Source organism: Ovis canadensis, chromosome 13, assembly GCF_042477335.2.
Source record: "Ovis canadensis isolate MfBH-ARS-UI-01 breed Bighorn chromosome 13, ARS-UI_OviCan_v2, whole genome shotgun sequence".
In the NCBI taxonomy this organism is placed as follows: Eukaryota; Metazoa; Chordata; class Mammalia; order Artiodactyla; family Bovidae; genus Ovis; species Ovis canadensis.
Window position 1 is genome coordinate 18,121,493 of NC_091257.1, and position 15,719 is coordinate 18,137,211.

At 41.8% G+C, this 15,719-nt stretch overlaps 1 protein-coding gene and 1 non-coding gene across 2 annotated transcripts in view; one reads left to right on the top strand and one right to left on the bottom strand.

The window, feature by feature from the left end:
* Positions 1 to 15,719, bottom strand: part of PAK5 (p21 (RAC1) activated kinase 5) — a 429,702-nt gene that overhangs the window by 404,252 nt on the left and 9,731 nt on the right. The window lies entirely within an intron of this gene.
* On the top strand, positions 4,094 to 4,202 carry LOC138417926 (small nucleolar RNA SNORA1). Its single transcript, XR_011248344.1, has one exon. It is a non-coding gene; the product is annotated as a small nucleolar RNA SNORA1 (small nucleolar RNA).

A 15,719-nucleotide genomic window follows, 5' to 3' on the forward strand; every position in this document is an offset into this window, starting at 1 on the left:
ACTCTAAACCTGGAGCAGTGGGGGTGGGTGTGGGGAAGGGGGTTATCTTGCCAACAAAATGCGAGGCCATGCCAGAGAATGAAACCCACAAAGAAACAAGCAGCGCTGAGAGAAGGGGAAGAAGGGACACCATGACTATAGTTTTGTGCTCTTGATCCAGCTGGACTTCTGGACTTTTCAGCTATACAGATGAATAACCTCCTAGTTTTCTTGCTACCCTTTGGCTTGGATTTCTGAGTTGAGTCTCTTTCAAGCAAAAGAATCCTATTGAAGATACTCATTCTCTACTTCCCATAGCATCTGGCTGCAAATATAACTTTAGCCTGAATCAAGAAGTAGAGATCAGGAAAAGGAAAGCTTATTTTCTTTAAAAGTATTTGATAAAACTCAAACCTCGCCTTGGTGCAGAAGACCCCTCTTTATTAAACTGGGCCAAACTTACTTTTTAGGGCTTCCCAGGTGGAGGTAAGAACCTGCTTGCCAATACAGGAGATGTTTAAGAGACACAGGTTCAATCCCTGGGTAGGGAAGATCCCCTGGAGAAGGGCATGGCATCCCACTCCAGTATTCTTGCCTGGAGAATCCTCACAGACAGGGGAGCCTGACAGGCTATAGTCCATGGGGTCACAAGAAGTTGGACATGACTGAAGAAATTAGCATTCAAACTTCTTTTTTTCTGGTAGATACAAAGCAAATGTATACTTACAATTTTAATTTGTAGTTTAATCTCTTAAACGTAAGAGACAATTTCATTCATACAAATTGATGGAAGTACATAAAAATGTGAGGATCTCTGAATCAGCTGCCTCAGACTCTGAATTTCTGCACAAAGCATTTCATGCTCTTGCCAGTCTCCTTAAGACTACTATCACCATCACTGTGACCACCACAAACTTCTTCCTCAAACTGAATAGGTAACTTTCTTTCCTTCAAAGATTTTTTAAAAAAGGATTCAGACAGGAACTTTGAGCTTCCCACCCACCAAGTTTCACTGAATCTATCTCATCTTCATTCCTGCATCAGGAGAATAAGCGTCTTGTCCATTCCTCCGTGTGCCTGTACTCTGAGTTCATCTCCAAACATCAATTTTCAGGTCTCTCAACTATGAAAGTCCGTCTCTAATTTACAGCTGAATACATCCTATCAACATTTAAACATGCTCGTCTAATCAACTTTTCTCCAACATTCTATTTCAGTTATACCTTCTAAAACTGTCTTCATTCACTGTCTCCTTATATATTAATACCTGCTCCCCATCGCAGCATCCTCAAAGGAGAAATGAAGGCAATGTGCACCCCCATGAGGATCACTATTTTGGTTAAGGGACAAGAACAGGTGAAATATTTTACACAAAGCCAATACATAGTCAAGTCTCAACAAGTCACAACATGTACAGCTGGCCCTTGAACAACATAAGCTACTTACAGCCTGGTTTTTTTCAACAACAAATACTATAGTTCTAACATTAGTTGGTTGAATCCAGGGATGCAGAACTTCGGATACAAAGGACTCATATAAAAAGGGCTGACAAAGGAATTCCCTGGTTGCCCAGTGGTTAGGACTCTGTGCTTTCACTGCCAAGAGCACGGGTTCAATCCCTGGTTGACAAACTAAGATCCCACAAATTAAGACAGTTAAAAAAAAAAAAACTGACTGTAAATTATACATAGATTTTTTTACTGGATGGAGGGTCAGTGTCGCAAATCCCTGTGTTGCTCAAGGGTCAACTTTATTTCGGAAAGATTTATTGAGCAACTCTGTGTGAAGGGTGTCATGTGAGAGGCTTTATTATTAATATAAACACATAAAATCTAACTTCTTCCCTGAAGCCTCTCACAGTCCAGAGTGAGATCAAGAGGACAGAAAATACAATCACATGGTATGCTGAGCCATTCTAGAGTCTGGACCAAATCAATGGCAAGGCAAGCAGAAACACAGCAGAAGGCCAAGCAGGCTGTAATCCTGAAGGACTACAGCACTCCAGGAGGCCTCGTTCACATGGACCAGAGGGTAATGATGCTCCTTTAGCTTTATAACATGGAGGTCCTGAATATAAAGGAATTGGATAGTGAACCTGGAATTTCTGTCTGAAGTGAAGTGAAGTGAAAGTCACTTAGTTGTGTCCAACTCTTTGCAAGTCCATGGAATCTCCAGGCTGGAATACTGGAGTGGGTAACCATTCCCTTCTCCAGGGGATCTTCCCAACCCAGGGATTGAACCCTGGTCTCTTGCATTGTGGGCGGATTCTTTACCATCTGAGCCACCAGGGAAGCCCAAGAATACTGGAGTGGGTAGCCTAACCCTTCTCCAGCAGATCTTCCCAACCCAGGCATCAAACAGGGGTCTCCTACACTGCAGGTGGATTCTTTACCAGCTGACCTACCAGGGAAGCCCATCTAGAAAGGGCAAATCTGAAACACTTAGGTTCAAGGATTCGAGCCACCAGTGATGTTAAAGAAGGACTCAATGCCAATGTTCCAAAGCCTACTCAGGACTACTCTTCCTCTGACAGCTCTTCCCCAATTTCTTTTCTTTATTCCTTTAGGAACACCAGAAATTGTGAAAGGGTGCTCTACAGGTTACTCTGCTCCAGATGGGAAAGCTCCAGCAGCTATGGTGCTGTCTGACATGAGAAAAATCTAGAAGGCTCTATGCTATACCAGTGAGGATGAGTTTTTAAAAACCATACTTCAAATCCAAGGCATAACAGCTATTACCTTAAGAAGACAAAGATCTGGGGCCTGTTAAGCATGAATACCCTACTGTCAATCATTGGTAAGATTTCATCAACTTTGAATAACCCTTGTTGCCCTACAATTGTTTGAAGCTGATGGACACTTTTAAAATACTTTCCCAAACATCCTAAACCACCCCAACTGATACATTCTCGTCAAGGGATTCTTTCTGGGGTATTTTTTAATATCCTCTAGCTGACTAACTGCCTGCCCAATATCCATTCCTCACTTCTTACTGATCAAGTACATTTCAACGTGCAGTTAAAATTCACCAACATTGGGATTTTCCTGTGAGTTTAGTGATTAAGACTCCACATTCCTAATGCAGGGGGCATAGGTTTGATCCTGGGTTGGGGAAGATCTGGCATACTGCATGGCATGGCCAAAAAGAAAAAAAAACCACCAACATTTATTGTATACCCACATATTAAAATGACCAAGACTTGATCCTCTGCCCTCAGCATACCTATTACACACTCTTCTTTCTCCATGCAAAACTATTTTTAGTCTGGGGTTTCTAGCAAGATCTAGATCATGTTTATGATCAAAATCATGTTTATTATCCATGGCAATATATATAACTTTTATTTTTATTTTCTCCAACTTTCCCTACTTTGATGATATCTGTTCCCTCCCTTAAAAATGACCATGGCCTGAGCCACATTATTTGGGACACAGAGTTCCATTAATGCCTTGGAGGATATGGCTTACCCACTGGTCCACCACTGCCCTAAAAGAATGTAATTGCATTACATGGGTAAGTGATTTACTCCTGGGGAATATATCATTCTTTCTGATGCATCACAAGGTTAATTGTAGCCTTACTCCTGTCCCAATTTTCAGCATTAGATGCATTTAACCGTTACATGCTTAATTATCTAAGACTCCATTTCAGCACTTATATCATCTCATCCATTTGGATATGACTTTGAGTGCAGCCTACTCAGACTCAGTGCCCTGTTACCCAGTGTACACATGCTGTCATCATCTACAACAATAGATGGTCCTACCAATATACTTACATCTGGCCAGCAAAGGACGGAGCCTTTGAGAACTTCCGAAAGGTCTGTGAAAGTTTTCAGGAACAGGCTAGCAGATAACAAGTATGGACACATGGGCCCTTTAAGTCCACATGCCTAGGACTCCCAACAGCCGGTACACAGATACCCAACACTGCCATCCCAGGGGGATGTCTAATATCTAAAACTGAACTTCTGATTTCTCCCCCAGAAACATATTTCTCCCAGTTTTCCCTTGCTTAGCTGAAGACAATCCACTGTTGGAGTTGCTCAGACCAAAAACCTTAGCATTATTCCAAACTCTATCTGTCTCCTAACTCAGACCAAATCCTGAGAAAACACCACCTTCAAGATATATGCAAAATTAACATGGCTCCATTGAGAACACAGGTTTTGCTTCCATCACTGTAATTCTATTGCAGTGGTGACAATGAGACCTGTAACTTTTTTTTTTTTTTTGCAAGGCAGGAGACCTGGGTTTGATCCCTGGGTCAGGAAGATCCCCTGGAGAAGGGAATAGCTACCCACTCCTGTATTCTTGTCGGGGAAATCCATGAAAAGAGGAGCCTGGAAGGTTACAGTCTATGGGGTCGCAGTCAGACACGACTGAGTGACTAACACTTTCTTTTCATTTTCATGAGTAAAAATTGGATATAACAAGGCTTTTCAATATTAAAGAAGATGAAACAATGAACAGCAATGTACTTGCTATATTTAACTTCTAGCATCCTAAAGTAAATTGCTTGAGGAAACTGGATCCCAAAGATTATGGGTAAGGAATTTTGAAGTGTGTCTGTATCTCACCAAAGAAGCCCAACTAAAAGAATTATGGACTGACAACTGTGGACTGTGCAAATTTCTTTTTGAAAGGGCTATGGGAAGCTTGAAATGCTATAGTTCATGGGGTTGCAGAGTCAGAAATAATTTGGCAACTGAACAAAAATAATCTTATCTTGAAGATTATGATTTTGGAGGAACTAAGGTGATTGGCAGTGGACAGAACCAGAATATGTGAATTTCCTTAAAAACTTATTGACTTAAACAGTTTTTCCTAGCTTTTAGTTTTGTTGATATTTCTTATAGTCTCCTTTGTTTCTCTTTCATTTATTTTTGTGCTAAACCCAGGCAAACATTATCCTCAATGGTGAAAAATTGAAAGCATTTCTTCTGAAGTCAGAACAAGATAAGGGTGCCCACTCTCACCATTACTATTCAACATAGTTTTGGAAGTTTTAGCCACAGCAATCAGAGAAGAAAACGAAATAAAAGGAATCCAAATTGGAAAAGAAAAACTAAAACTCTGTTTGCAGATGACATGATCCTCTACATAGAAAACCCTACAAAAGACACCACCAGAAAATTACTAGAGCTAATTAATGAATATAGGAAAGTTGCAGGATATAAAATTAACACACAGAAATCTCTTGCATTCCTATACACTAACAATGAAATTAAGAAAACAATTCCACTCACCATCACAATGAAAATAATAAAATACTTAGGAATAAATCTACCTAAAAAAACAAAAGACCTATATATAGAAAACTATAAAACACTGATGAAAGAAATCAAAGATGGCACAAATAGATGGAGAAATATACCATGTTCATTAATTGGAAGAATCAATATAGTGAAAATGAGTATACTACCCAAAGCAATCTATAGATTCAATGTAATCCCTATCAAGCTACTGATGCTATTTTTCAGAGAACTATAACAAATAATTTCACAATTTGTGTGGAAATACAAAAAAGCCTCAAATAGCCAAAGCAATCTTGAGAAAGAAGAATGGAACTGGAGGAGTCAACCTGCCTGACTTCAGACTATACTACAAAGCCACAGTCATCAAGACAGTATGGTACAGGCACGAAGACAGAAATATAGATCAATGGAACAAAATAGAAAGCCCAGAGCTAAATCCACACACATATGGACACCTTATCTTTGACAAAAGAGGCAAGAATAAACAATGGAGAAAAAACAATCTCCTTAACAAGTGATGCTGGGAAAACTGGTCAATCACTTGTGAAAGAATGAAACTAGAACACTTTCTAACACCATATACAAAAATAAACTCAAAGTGGGTTAAAGATATAAATGTAAGACCAGAAACTATAAAACTCCTAGAGGAAAATACAGGCAAAACATTCTCTGATATAAATCACAGCAGGATCCTCTATGACCCAGCTCCCAGAGTATAGGAAATAAAAGCAAAAATAAACAAATGGGACCTAATTAAACTTAAAAGCTTTTGCACAATGAAGGAAATTATAAGCAAGGTGAAAACACAGCCTTCAGAATGGGAGAAAGTAATAGTAAATGAAGCAACTGACAAAGAATAATCTCAAAAATATACAAGCAACTCATGCAGCTCAATTCCAGAAAAATAAATGACCCAGTCAAAAAATGTACCAAAGAACTAAACAGACATTTCTCCAAAGAAGACATACAAATGGCTAACAAACACATGAAAAGATGCTCAACATCACTCATTATCAGAGGAATGCAAATTAAAACCACAATGAGGTACCATCTCATGCCAGTCAGAATGGCTGCTATCAAAAAGTCTACAAACAATAAATGCTGGAGAGGGTGTGGAGAAAAGGAAACCCTCTTACACTGTTGGTGGGAATGCAAACTAGTACAGCCACAATGGAGAACAGTATGGAGATTCCTTAAGAAACTGGAAATAGAACTGCCATATGATTGTACTGTTGGGCATATGATTGTATTGTTGGGCATACAATTGCTGGGACTGTATGCCCAGCAATCTCACTGCTAGGCATACACACCAAGGAAACCAGAATTGAAAGAGACACGTGTACCCCAATGTTCACTGCAGCACTGTTAACAATAGCCAGGACATGGAAGCAACCCAGATGTGCATCAGCAGATAAATGGATAAGAAAGCTGTGGTACATATACACAATGGAATATTACTCAGCTATTAAAAAGAATGCATTTGAATCAGTTCTAATGAGGTGGATGAAACTGGAGCATATTATACAGAGTGAAGTAAGCCAGAAAGAAAAACACCAATACAGTATAATAACACAAATATACGGAATTTAGAAAGATGGTAACAATGACCCTATATGTAAGACAGCAAAAGAGACACAGATATAAAGAACAGACTTCTGGACTCTGTGGGAGAAGGCGAGGGTGGGATGATTTGAGAGAATAGCATTGAAACATGTATATCACCATATGTGAAACAGATCACTAGTCCAGGTTCGATGCATGAGACAGGGTGCACAGGGCTGGTGCACTGAGAGATGGGATAGGGAGGGAGGTAGGAGAGGGGTTCAGGATGGGGAACACATGTACACCAATGGCTGATTCATGTCAATGTATGGCAAAAACCTCTACAAAAAATATTATAAAGTAATTAGCCTCCAATTAAAATTAATTTACAAAAAATATGGAAACCATTTTGCCTATATTACATGTAATTTTTAAAAAAAATCATTATACTTTGTGCAGAAAAATAAAATAGGTAAGTGAGAACTGGGTCACTTCTCACAACTGTCACTGCCACAAGCCTAGTGAATCATCATCATCTCTTGTTTGAATCTATCACGTCCACCAGACTTCTTCCTCTGCCACTCTCAAGAGAGGCCAAAGTGACTCATCTAAACTATGTCAGCTCCTGAACTCTCTCCTCCCTGACCTCATCTCCTTCGGCTCCTGCCCTCATTCACTCTGTTCCAGCCACACTGGCCTCTCTGTACTTCCTCAACCAACTGGGCATCCCATCCTTTGCATGGGGCTTTCTCTGCCAGTGATGCTCTTCCATATGAAACAAGGGTAGTTTACACAGGTACTTCACTTTCCACCTCCAAATGCCACCTTCTCACTGTGGCCTATCTCAATCCTCCATTTAGTACTGCATCCCTTCCTGCCATCATCTCAGCACTTCTGATCCCTCTTAGTGACCACTCTATTTTTCAAAGCACAAATCCCCTTCTTACACTCTATGCATTTACTTCTGATGTTTATGTCTGCTGTCTGCTTCTTCCCACACAGGAGGGATTTTCATCTCTGTTCACTGATGTGTCCCCATCTGCTTAAGGGCCAACCCAAATAAACACAGAGGTGCACAATGAATGCCCACTAAATGGATGAATAACTAGCTGGGGACAGTAACTGTAAGATATTTCCTATTTTTCCTCTAATCCGTCAAAGGACAAAGCAGAAGCAAGCAAACACCACCCTAATAGGGAGACCCAATTAGCCTCTTCATTTTAATCCTAGCTGTTAAGTGATTAACTTAGACCGAAGGTTTTTCTGTTTCCTGGTGACACCTACAGCCATTGAATACCCTGTAGAAAATTCCCTTCAATGTGCTTTGTGTTTAAAATAAAATTGAAGTCTGGGGAAAAAAAGGGAGGGGGACCACTTTCTGAAGTCTTCTCTCACTCCTCTGCTGCTGTTGTTGCTGTTAAGTCGCTTCAGTCGTGTCTGACTCTGTGCGACCCCATAAACGGCAGCCCACGAGGCTCTGCCGTCCTTGGGATTCTCCAGGCAAGAACACTGGAGTGGGTTGCCATTTCCTTCTCCAATGCATGAAAGTGAAAGGGGAAAGTGAAGTTGCTCAGTTGCGTTCAACTCTTAGCAACCCCATGGACTGCAGCCCACCAGGCTCCTCCATCCATGGGATTTTCCAGGCAAGAGTACTGGAGTGGGTTGCCATTGCCTTCTCCACTCACTCCTCTAGCTCAAGCAAATAAAAACTATGGGGATAGCTTTTGACTTTTCTATCTCATTTGTTTTTCATTACTTGTTTTATTATTACTTTTTAGTAAGGCACAGGGATATCATTATTCTCTGTCACCCTAGGGGATTCCAATATTGATTTTGAGATTTTTCTAGCCATTCTATAGAATACGTATTATTTATAAGTTTCTACTTTACTTCTGTGGGCATATTTGCATTCTGAATGTTTTAGATTTTCCAGATGATAATGTATTATGAAATATGATAACATCCTTTTGATATTCCCATTGGTGTTCAGTTGCTAAGTTGTGTCCAACTCCTTAGCAAAGAAATCATATAGTCTTGAGATGGTTAGATGGCATCACTGACTTAATGGACGTGAGCTTGAGCAAGCTTCAGGAGACAGTGAAGGACAGGGAAGCCTGGTGTGCTGCTTTCTATGGGGCACAATAAAGAACAGAAACTGCATGGAACTAACAGAAGCAGAAGATATTTTAAAAAGGTGGCAAGAATACACAAAAGAACCATACAAAAATGATCTTAATGACCCAGACAACCATGATGGTGTGATCACTCACCTAGAGCCAGACATCCTGGAGTGTGAAGTCAAGTAGGCCTTAGGAAGCATCACTATGAACAAAGCTAGTGGTTGTGATGGAATTCCAGATGAGCTATTTCAAATTCTAAAAGAAGATGCTGTTACAGTGCTGCACTCAACATGTCAGCAAATTTGGAAAATTCAGCATGGCCACAGGACTGGAAAAAGTCAGTTTTCATTCCAATCTCAAAGAAAGGCAAAGCCAAAGAATGTTCAAACTACTGCACAATTTCATTCATTCCACACACTAGCAAACTAATGCTCAAAATTCTCTAAGCTAGACTTCAACAGCACATGAACCGAGAACTTCCAGATGTTCAAGCTAGATTTAGAAAAGGCGGAGAAACCAGAGATCAAATTGGCAACATCTTCTGGATCACAGAAAAAGCAAGAGAATTCCAGAAAATCATCTATTTCTGCTTCATTGACTACACTAAACCCTTTGCCTCTGTGGATCAAAACAAACTGTGGAAAATTCTTAAAGAGATGGGAATACCAGACCACCTGTCCTGCCTCCTGAGAAACCTATATGCAGGTAAAGAAGCAATTTAGAACCAGACATGGAACAAATGACTGGTTCAAAATGGGGAAAGGAGTGTGTCAAGGCTGTATATTGTCACCCTGCTTATTTAACTTATATGTAGAGTACATCATGTGAAATGCTAGGCTGGATGAAGCACAAGCTGAAATCAAGCTTGCTAGGTGAAATATCAATAACCTCAGATATGCAGGTGACACCAACATTATGGCAGAAAGTGAAGAGGGACTAAAGAGCCTCTTGATGAAAGTGAAAGAAGAGTGAAAACGCTGGCTTAAAACTCAACATTCAAAAAATGAAGATCATGGCATCTGGTCCCATCACTTCATGGCAAATAGATGGGGAAACAGTGGAAACAGTGTCAAACTTTATTTTCTTGGGCTCCAAAATCACTGCATATGGTGACTGCAGCCATGAAATTAAAAGATGCTTGCTTCTTGGAAGAAAAGCTGTGACCAACCTAGACAGCATATTCAAAAGCAGACATTACTTTGCCAACAAAGGTCCATCTAGTCAAAGCTATGATTTTTCCAGTGGTCATGTATGGATGTGAGAGTTGGACTATAAAGAAAGCTGAGTGCAGAAGAATTGATGCTTTTGAACTGTGGTGTTGGAGAAGACTCTTGAGAGTCCTTTGGACAGCAAGGAGATCCAACCAGTCCATCCTAAAGGAGATCAGTCCTGGTGTTCATTGGAAGGACTGATGTTGAAGCTGAAATTCCAATATTTTGGCCACCTGATGCAAAGAGCTGACTCACTGAAAAAGACCCTGATGCTGGGAAAGATTGAGGGCAGGAGGAGAAGGGGACAACAGAGGATGAGATGGTTGGATGGCATCACTGACTTGATGGACATGAGTTTGAGCAAACTCCGGGATTTGGTGATGGACAGGGAAGCCTGGTGTGCTGCAGTCCATGGGGTCACAAAGAGTCGGACATGACTGACCGACTGAACTGAATTGATTGTTGGAAAGCTGGCTCTTAGCTTACAGTTTGCTTCACTACCTTTCAATATATATAGAATGTTTACTTTATATTCATATCCAATATTAGAATCTGTCTCTAACTAGAAACAGAATTAATCTTTCCTTCCATGTGTCTTTCTTTTATCAAAAGTAGAAAATTACTAGCATACAATTTTTTTAAAGTAAATGACTTAGATTACATTATTGCTAGGTTCCATTTCAGAATTTTAAATCATGGCATTACTCTTCTTCATTTGGACTCAGTTTTTAGCCTTGGTAATATCCATTCACCCACAAACTCTATTAAAAATGAAGACCTTAAGTATGGCTGCATAAAGTGAGGTGCTAGGGGACTCAAAGATGAAGAAACCAAGTATATTCCTTAGGAATTATCAGTGTAGTACAAGAAGGGAGTCAAAGAAGAAAATAGCCTCAAAAATACTGTGACGAATGCCTTGAGAGGTCTCCCAGTGAAGGAGTCCTCGAGCCTAGAAAAGAAGATAAAGACCTCAAAGGCCTCAGGCCTGCACAAAGATAACAGCCACAAGGGCCCTTGCTGAACCACCTGACTTCAGGGATGACAAAGCTGAACTTTAAGTCCAGCCCTGATACTCCGGGCAGACTGCATCCGCCCGGGACCCCCTGCCCCTGTTCATCCACAAACGGCCATCTCAGCTAAAGACTACCCAAACGTGCCGCCTGACTGTCTTCCCCTATTACTTCCACAAAACCTCCCCTTAAATATGAAGCCTCCCTGACCCCGCGTGATCTGCCTGGTCCTTAGACTGGCTGTTGCCCCTCCTTGCCTGAATAAAGGCAGCCTCCATTGAGGTCGTCTCCCTTTCTTCACTGCCTCGTCTGGAACTCTACCTACACCAGAACCTTGTGGAAGAAAGTGGAGGACGTGGACAGCTCCACACTCCCAGGTGGATTCCCAGGTGGTTCCGTGGTAAAGAATCCTCTGCCAATGCAGGAGATGCCCTGAGACTTGGGTTTGCTCCCTGGGTAGGGAAGATCCACTGGGAAAGGAAATGGCAACGTACTCAAGGATTCTTGCTTGGAAAATCCTAGACACAGAGGAGCCTGGAGGGTGACAGCCCGTGTGGCCACAAGGACTCAGCTACAACTGAGCACGCACACACCGGTAGCTGGTAGGAAATTTTCAGTGAGAAGGTGATCACCAGATGAGAAGATGTTCATTTTGGAGTGGCAATGATGGCAAAGCAGAGACAGGAAGCTGGTACAAGGTCCAACTGAGAGATACTACAGGGAGATGCAGTGGGCCAGGGAAGGGCTATTCAAGAAAGTTAAGCTGATGAGACTCAAGGACTCCTTAGCTGTGAGAAGGGAGAGTGCACTCTTGCCTGGAGCGTAAGACAGGACCCAGCTTGGAGCTTGTTTTTAGTTACTGAGTCGTGTCCAACACAGTATAGTCCACCAGGCTCCTCTGTCCTGGGATTTCCTAGGCAAGAATACTGGAGTGGGTTGACATTTCCTACTCCAGGAGATCTTCCCAACACAGGGATGGAACCCGAGTCTCCTGCATTGGCAGGTGGATTCTTTACCACTGAGCCACTGTTGCAGAGAAGAAGCCAATTCTGACTCCATGTTGGAAGTGTTTCTTTGACTTGCTTTTGTTATAACCATCTAGAATGGCCTGCCTCAGAGAATCCTGTCCCTCTGCCTGACGGTTAAACTAAAGTGCCTTTGTTCAGAACCTGTCCACCTATAGATGGTAGGAAGCAAGAAATTAACACATCCACTGCCTGAGGCTTGACATTCTAGGAGATATTTTCAAGATGAATGACCTTTCTACTTTGCTTCCTTATGTCCCCCCAATGTCTGATCTACAAAAGATCCTGGCATTCAGACCCTAATAAGATGGTTAATCAGAAGCACTAGCCTGCCATCTTCTCTGTCATCTGGCTCTGCAGTTGGTCCCTTCATTGCTCAGCCCTTGTCTCTTGGATTCATTGGCCCATCAGGCAGCAAGCAGAGGGAGCTTGGACTTAGTAACACCACCAGGGAAGCCCAACTTGGAGGTAGCTAATAACTTAAAAACTTTCATAACAGGCAAAACAAACCACTGTTTAACTCAAGTTATGAATAACTGCTATTTCAATATTATTGGAAAAGTCCTTTTTTGTTTTCATGTCTCAAAAAGCTAGAGGAGAATGAACAATGTACTGAACACTACACTTTCCTTTCCAGAGGAGGAAAGCTCTACATTCCATTTCTGTAAGACTTTCTTCTTTAACCCCCTCCTCAATCAGTGTTTATGTTTTTCGAAGGTAAATTATACCCACATAGCAACCGATCCTACTTTAGAGGAAGATGCTTTCTTCGAAACATGAAGTATAAGTTTTCTCCACTTCACTTGCAGGAAGCTCTCTTCCTAGGTCAGTAACTGCAGTGGAGCTAAATTGGGCAAGGAGGCAACTCACTTAAGAAAGATTAGCTGGGAAATCCATTCGCACGACACAAAGGACCTTCCTTAGATGCAAAAGGATAGAGTTCCACCTAGAAAACAGCTAAGGAATTTCTTAAATAGAATGCCAACCTTGAATGTGAATTGAGAACTGATGCTAACAAGGACGAAATCGCAGATCTTCTACTTGCTACTGAAGGTGTGAACACCTGAGCTTGCCCTCACCCTCCCCCATCTGTAATTGATTAAAAGAGTGACGGAACCAATAATGTTGGGGAAAGCCATCTCGGTGCAGTTGGATGAGGGTGCAAGAGAAGCTTGGGGATATCAACTGTGCTCTACAGGAAAGACAAAGGGACTCTTCTCTGCCCATTCATCCTCATCATCAAGGACACAAATGGCAACTTCCTTGAAGACTGAAAGAATTCCAGAGCTGACATCTGGTTTAAACTGTAAATTAAATTTGTTTGTTCATACACACAACCAAATATTGATTCCTGGTTTTGATCATTCCCTTAATCATAATACTGAAGAGAGCAAGGCAATGAGTGGCATTTCTTGCCCTTTTCCTAAGGAAACCTGCATGAACCGAAATGCAGAGTCACTGCAGAGTCAAATGCATTTCAGGGTCAAAGTGGGGTGATTAATCCAGTGACTCTTGAATTACTGAAGGTTCAAGGAGGCCAAACAAAACTTTTAATCTACTGAGTTGCTTGCTGTATGCAACAGTCTATGTGGACACTGGACCCAGATGAGGAAGGGTTTGACTCCTCTGCATGACTGTTTGCCTTGAGTAACCTACTTTATAGAGCTTTCAGGATGATTAAGATTCACAGGTAAAATACTGGGATGAGGGTTTAACATATCTTCTTCAACATGTTAAATACAACCACAGGAGTGCAAGCTGCTTTTCTTATAATCTACATTGCTACTGCATGAGCAGCAAGTTGTGTGTGTGTGTATATGTGTGCATAACTCAGTGTGGCCTTTCTAAAACAGTTACCTGAGCAGGTGCAATCCTGACACTGGAGAGGACGACAGCACCAGGAGTCTCAGTGACTATACATCTAAATATTCAAATATGATGTCATTGTTGTTCAGTCACCCAGTCATGTGTGACTTTCTGCGACCCCATGAACTGCAGCACACTAGGCCTTAAATACGATAAACCAAGCTAAAAATTATTAAGTAGGTTCTATAAGCCTAGTCGGACAAATATGCCTTCAAAATAATATAGAAACTCAGGCTTCAACTCAGAAGCCTGGAATCCCAGAATGCGGCTAAGTAATGGGTCCCAGTCTCTTGTCCCATCGCCTTGCTCCTTCTGCCCCAGGCTTCAGGTTCTGTATGTGGACTACGAGCTGCATCCCACCTCTCACTAATAAACAATCCTTCCTTGGCCTGTCTTGGGCCCCAGAGCCTCCTAAGAGGGGAAGTCTGAGGTCCCAGGAATGCAAAGCAGGGTCCAGTGGGGGCCAAGGTGGGCTCTGAGTGCAGGGGGCTTGGCTGCACAGGTGCCAAGAGGTGGGAGAACACAGCAGGTAAACTCTTTACTATACAGTATCCAGGGGATCCCTTGGTAATTTAAGATCTCCTGTTTTTAGTGCAATTAAAGAATAATTACCTTTTTTTTTTTTGCATCCTATTTGCAAGTGTCCTCTCCTCAGGAAAAAGGTTATAAAAAGCTGTAAAGGCAACATGAACCTGGGCATTAAATTACCTGGACAACCACAGCCATGTCCTATGTATGATGAGAACTGCAAGAAGAATATAGATTGATTTATGGGTGATTTTTTAGTATTACATGCCAAAAGTTGCTTCCCTGGTGGTTCAGAGGGTAAAGTATCTGCCTACAATTTGGGAGGCCTAGGTTCAATCTCTGGATCAGGAAGATCCCCTGGAGAAGGAAATGGCACCCTACTCTGGTACTCTTGCCTGGAAAATCCCATGGACGGAGCCTAGTAGGCTACAGTCCATGGGATAGCAAAGAGTTGGACACATGACTGAGCAACTTCACTTTCACTTTCACCAAAAGTTAGGGGGCTCCCTGGTGGCTCAGCAGTAAAGAATTTGCCTGCAATACAGGAGACACAGGAGATGTAGGTTCGATCCCTGGGTCAGGAAGATCCCCTGGAGGCAGGCATGGCAACCCACTCCAGTACTCTTGCTTGGAGAATCCCATGGACCAAGGAGCCTGGCAGGCAACAGTCCACAGGGTCGCAAAGAGTTGGACACAACTGAAGTGACTTAGCACACATGCACGCACTAGAAGTTATTTGACCTCAGAACCCATCATTCATAGTGGACTAAACTCAAACATATAAACAAATAAACAAATAGATAAGAACTGACTCATTTGAAAAGACCCTGATTCTGGGAAAAATTGAAGGTGGGAGGGGGAGGGGATGACAGAGGATGGTTGAATGGCATCACTGACTCAATGGACATGAGTTTGAGCAAGCTCCGGGAGTTGGTGATGGACAGGGAGGCCTGGTATGCTGCAGTCCATGGGATTGCAAAGAGTCGGACACGACTGAGTGACTGAACTGACTGACTGAAACTCAAACATGACTAAAAGACTTGCTCAGAGTTAAGATAATTCAAGATAAAAAGAAGCCTAGACTTGTGCTGGTGTTCCATCTATTTCCAAATATACCTCTTGTTTCTGCTAAACTGTTTTCTTTGGAGCATCCTTTCACTGGCTTTGGTTTCACTTGAGAA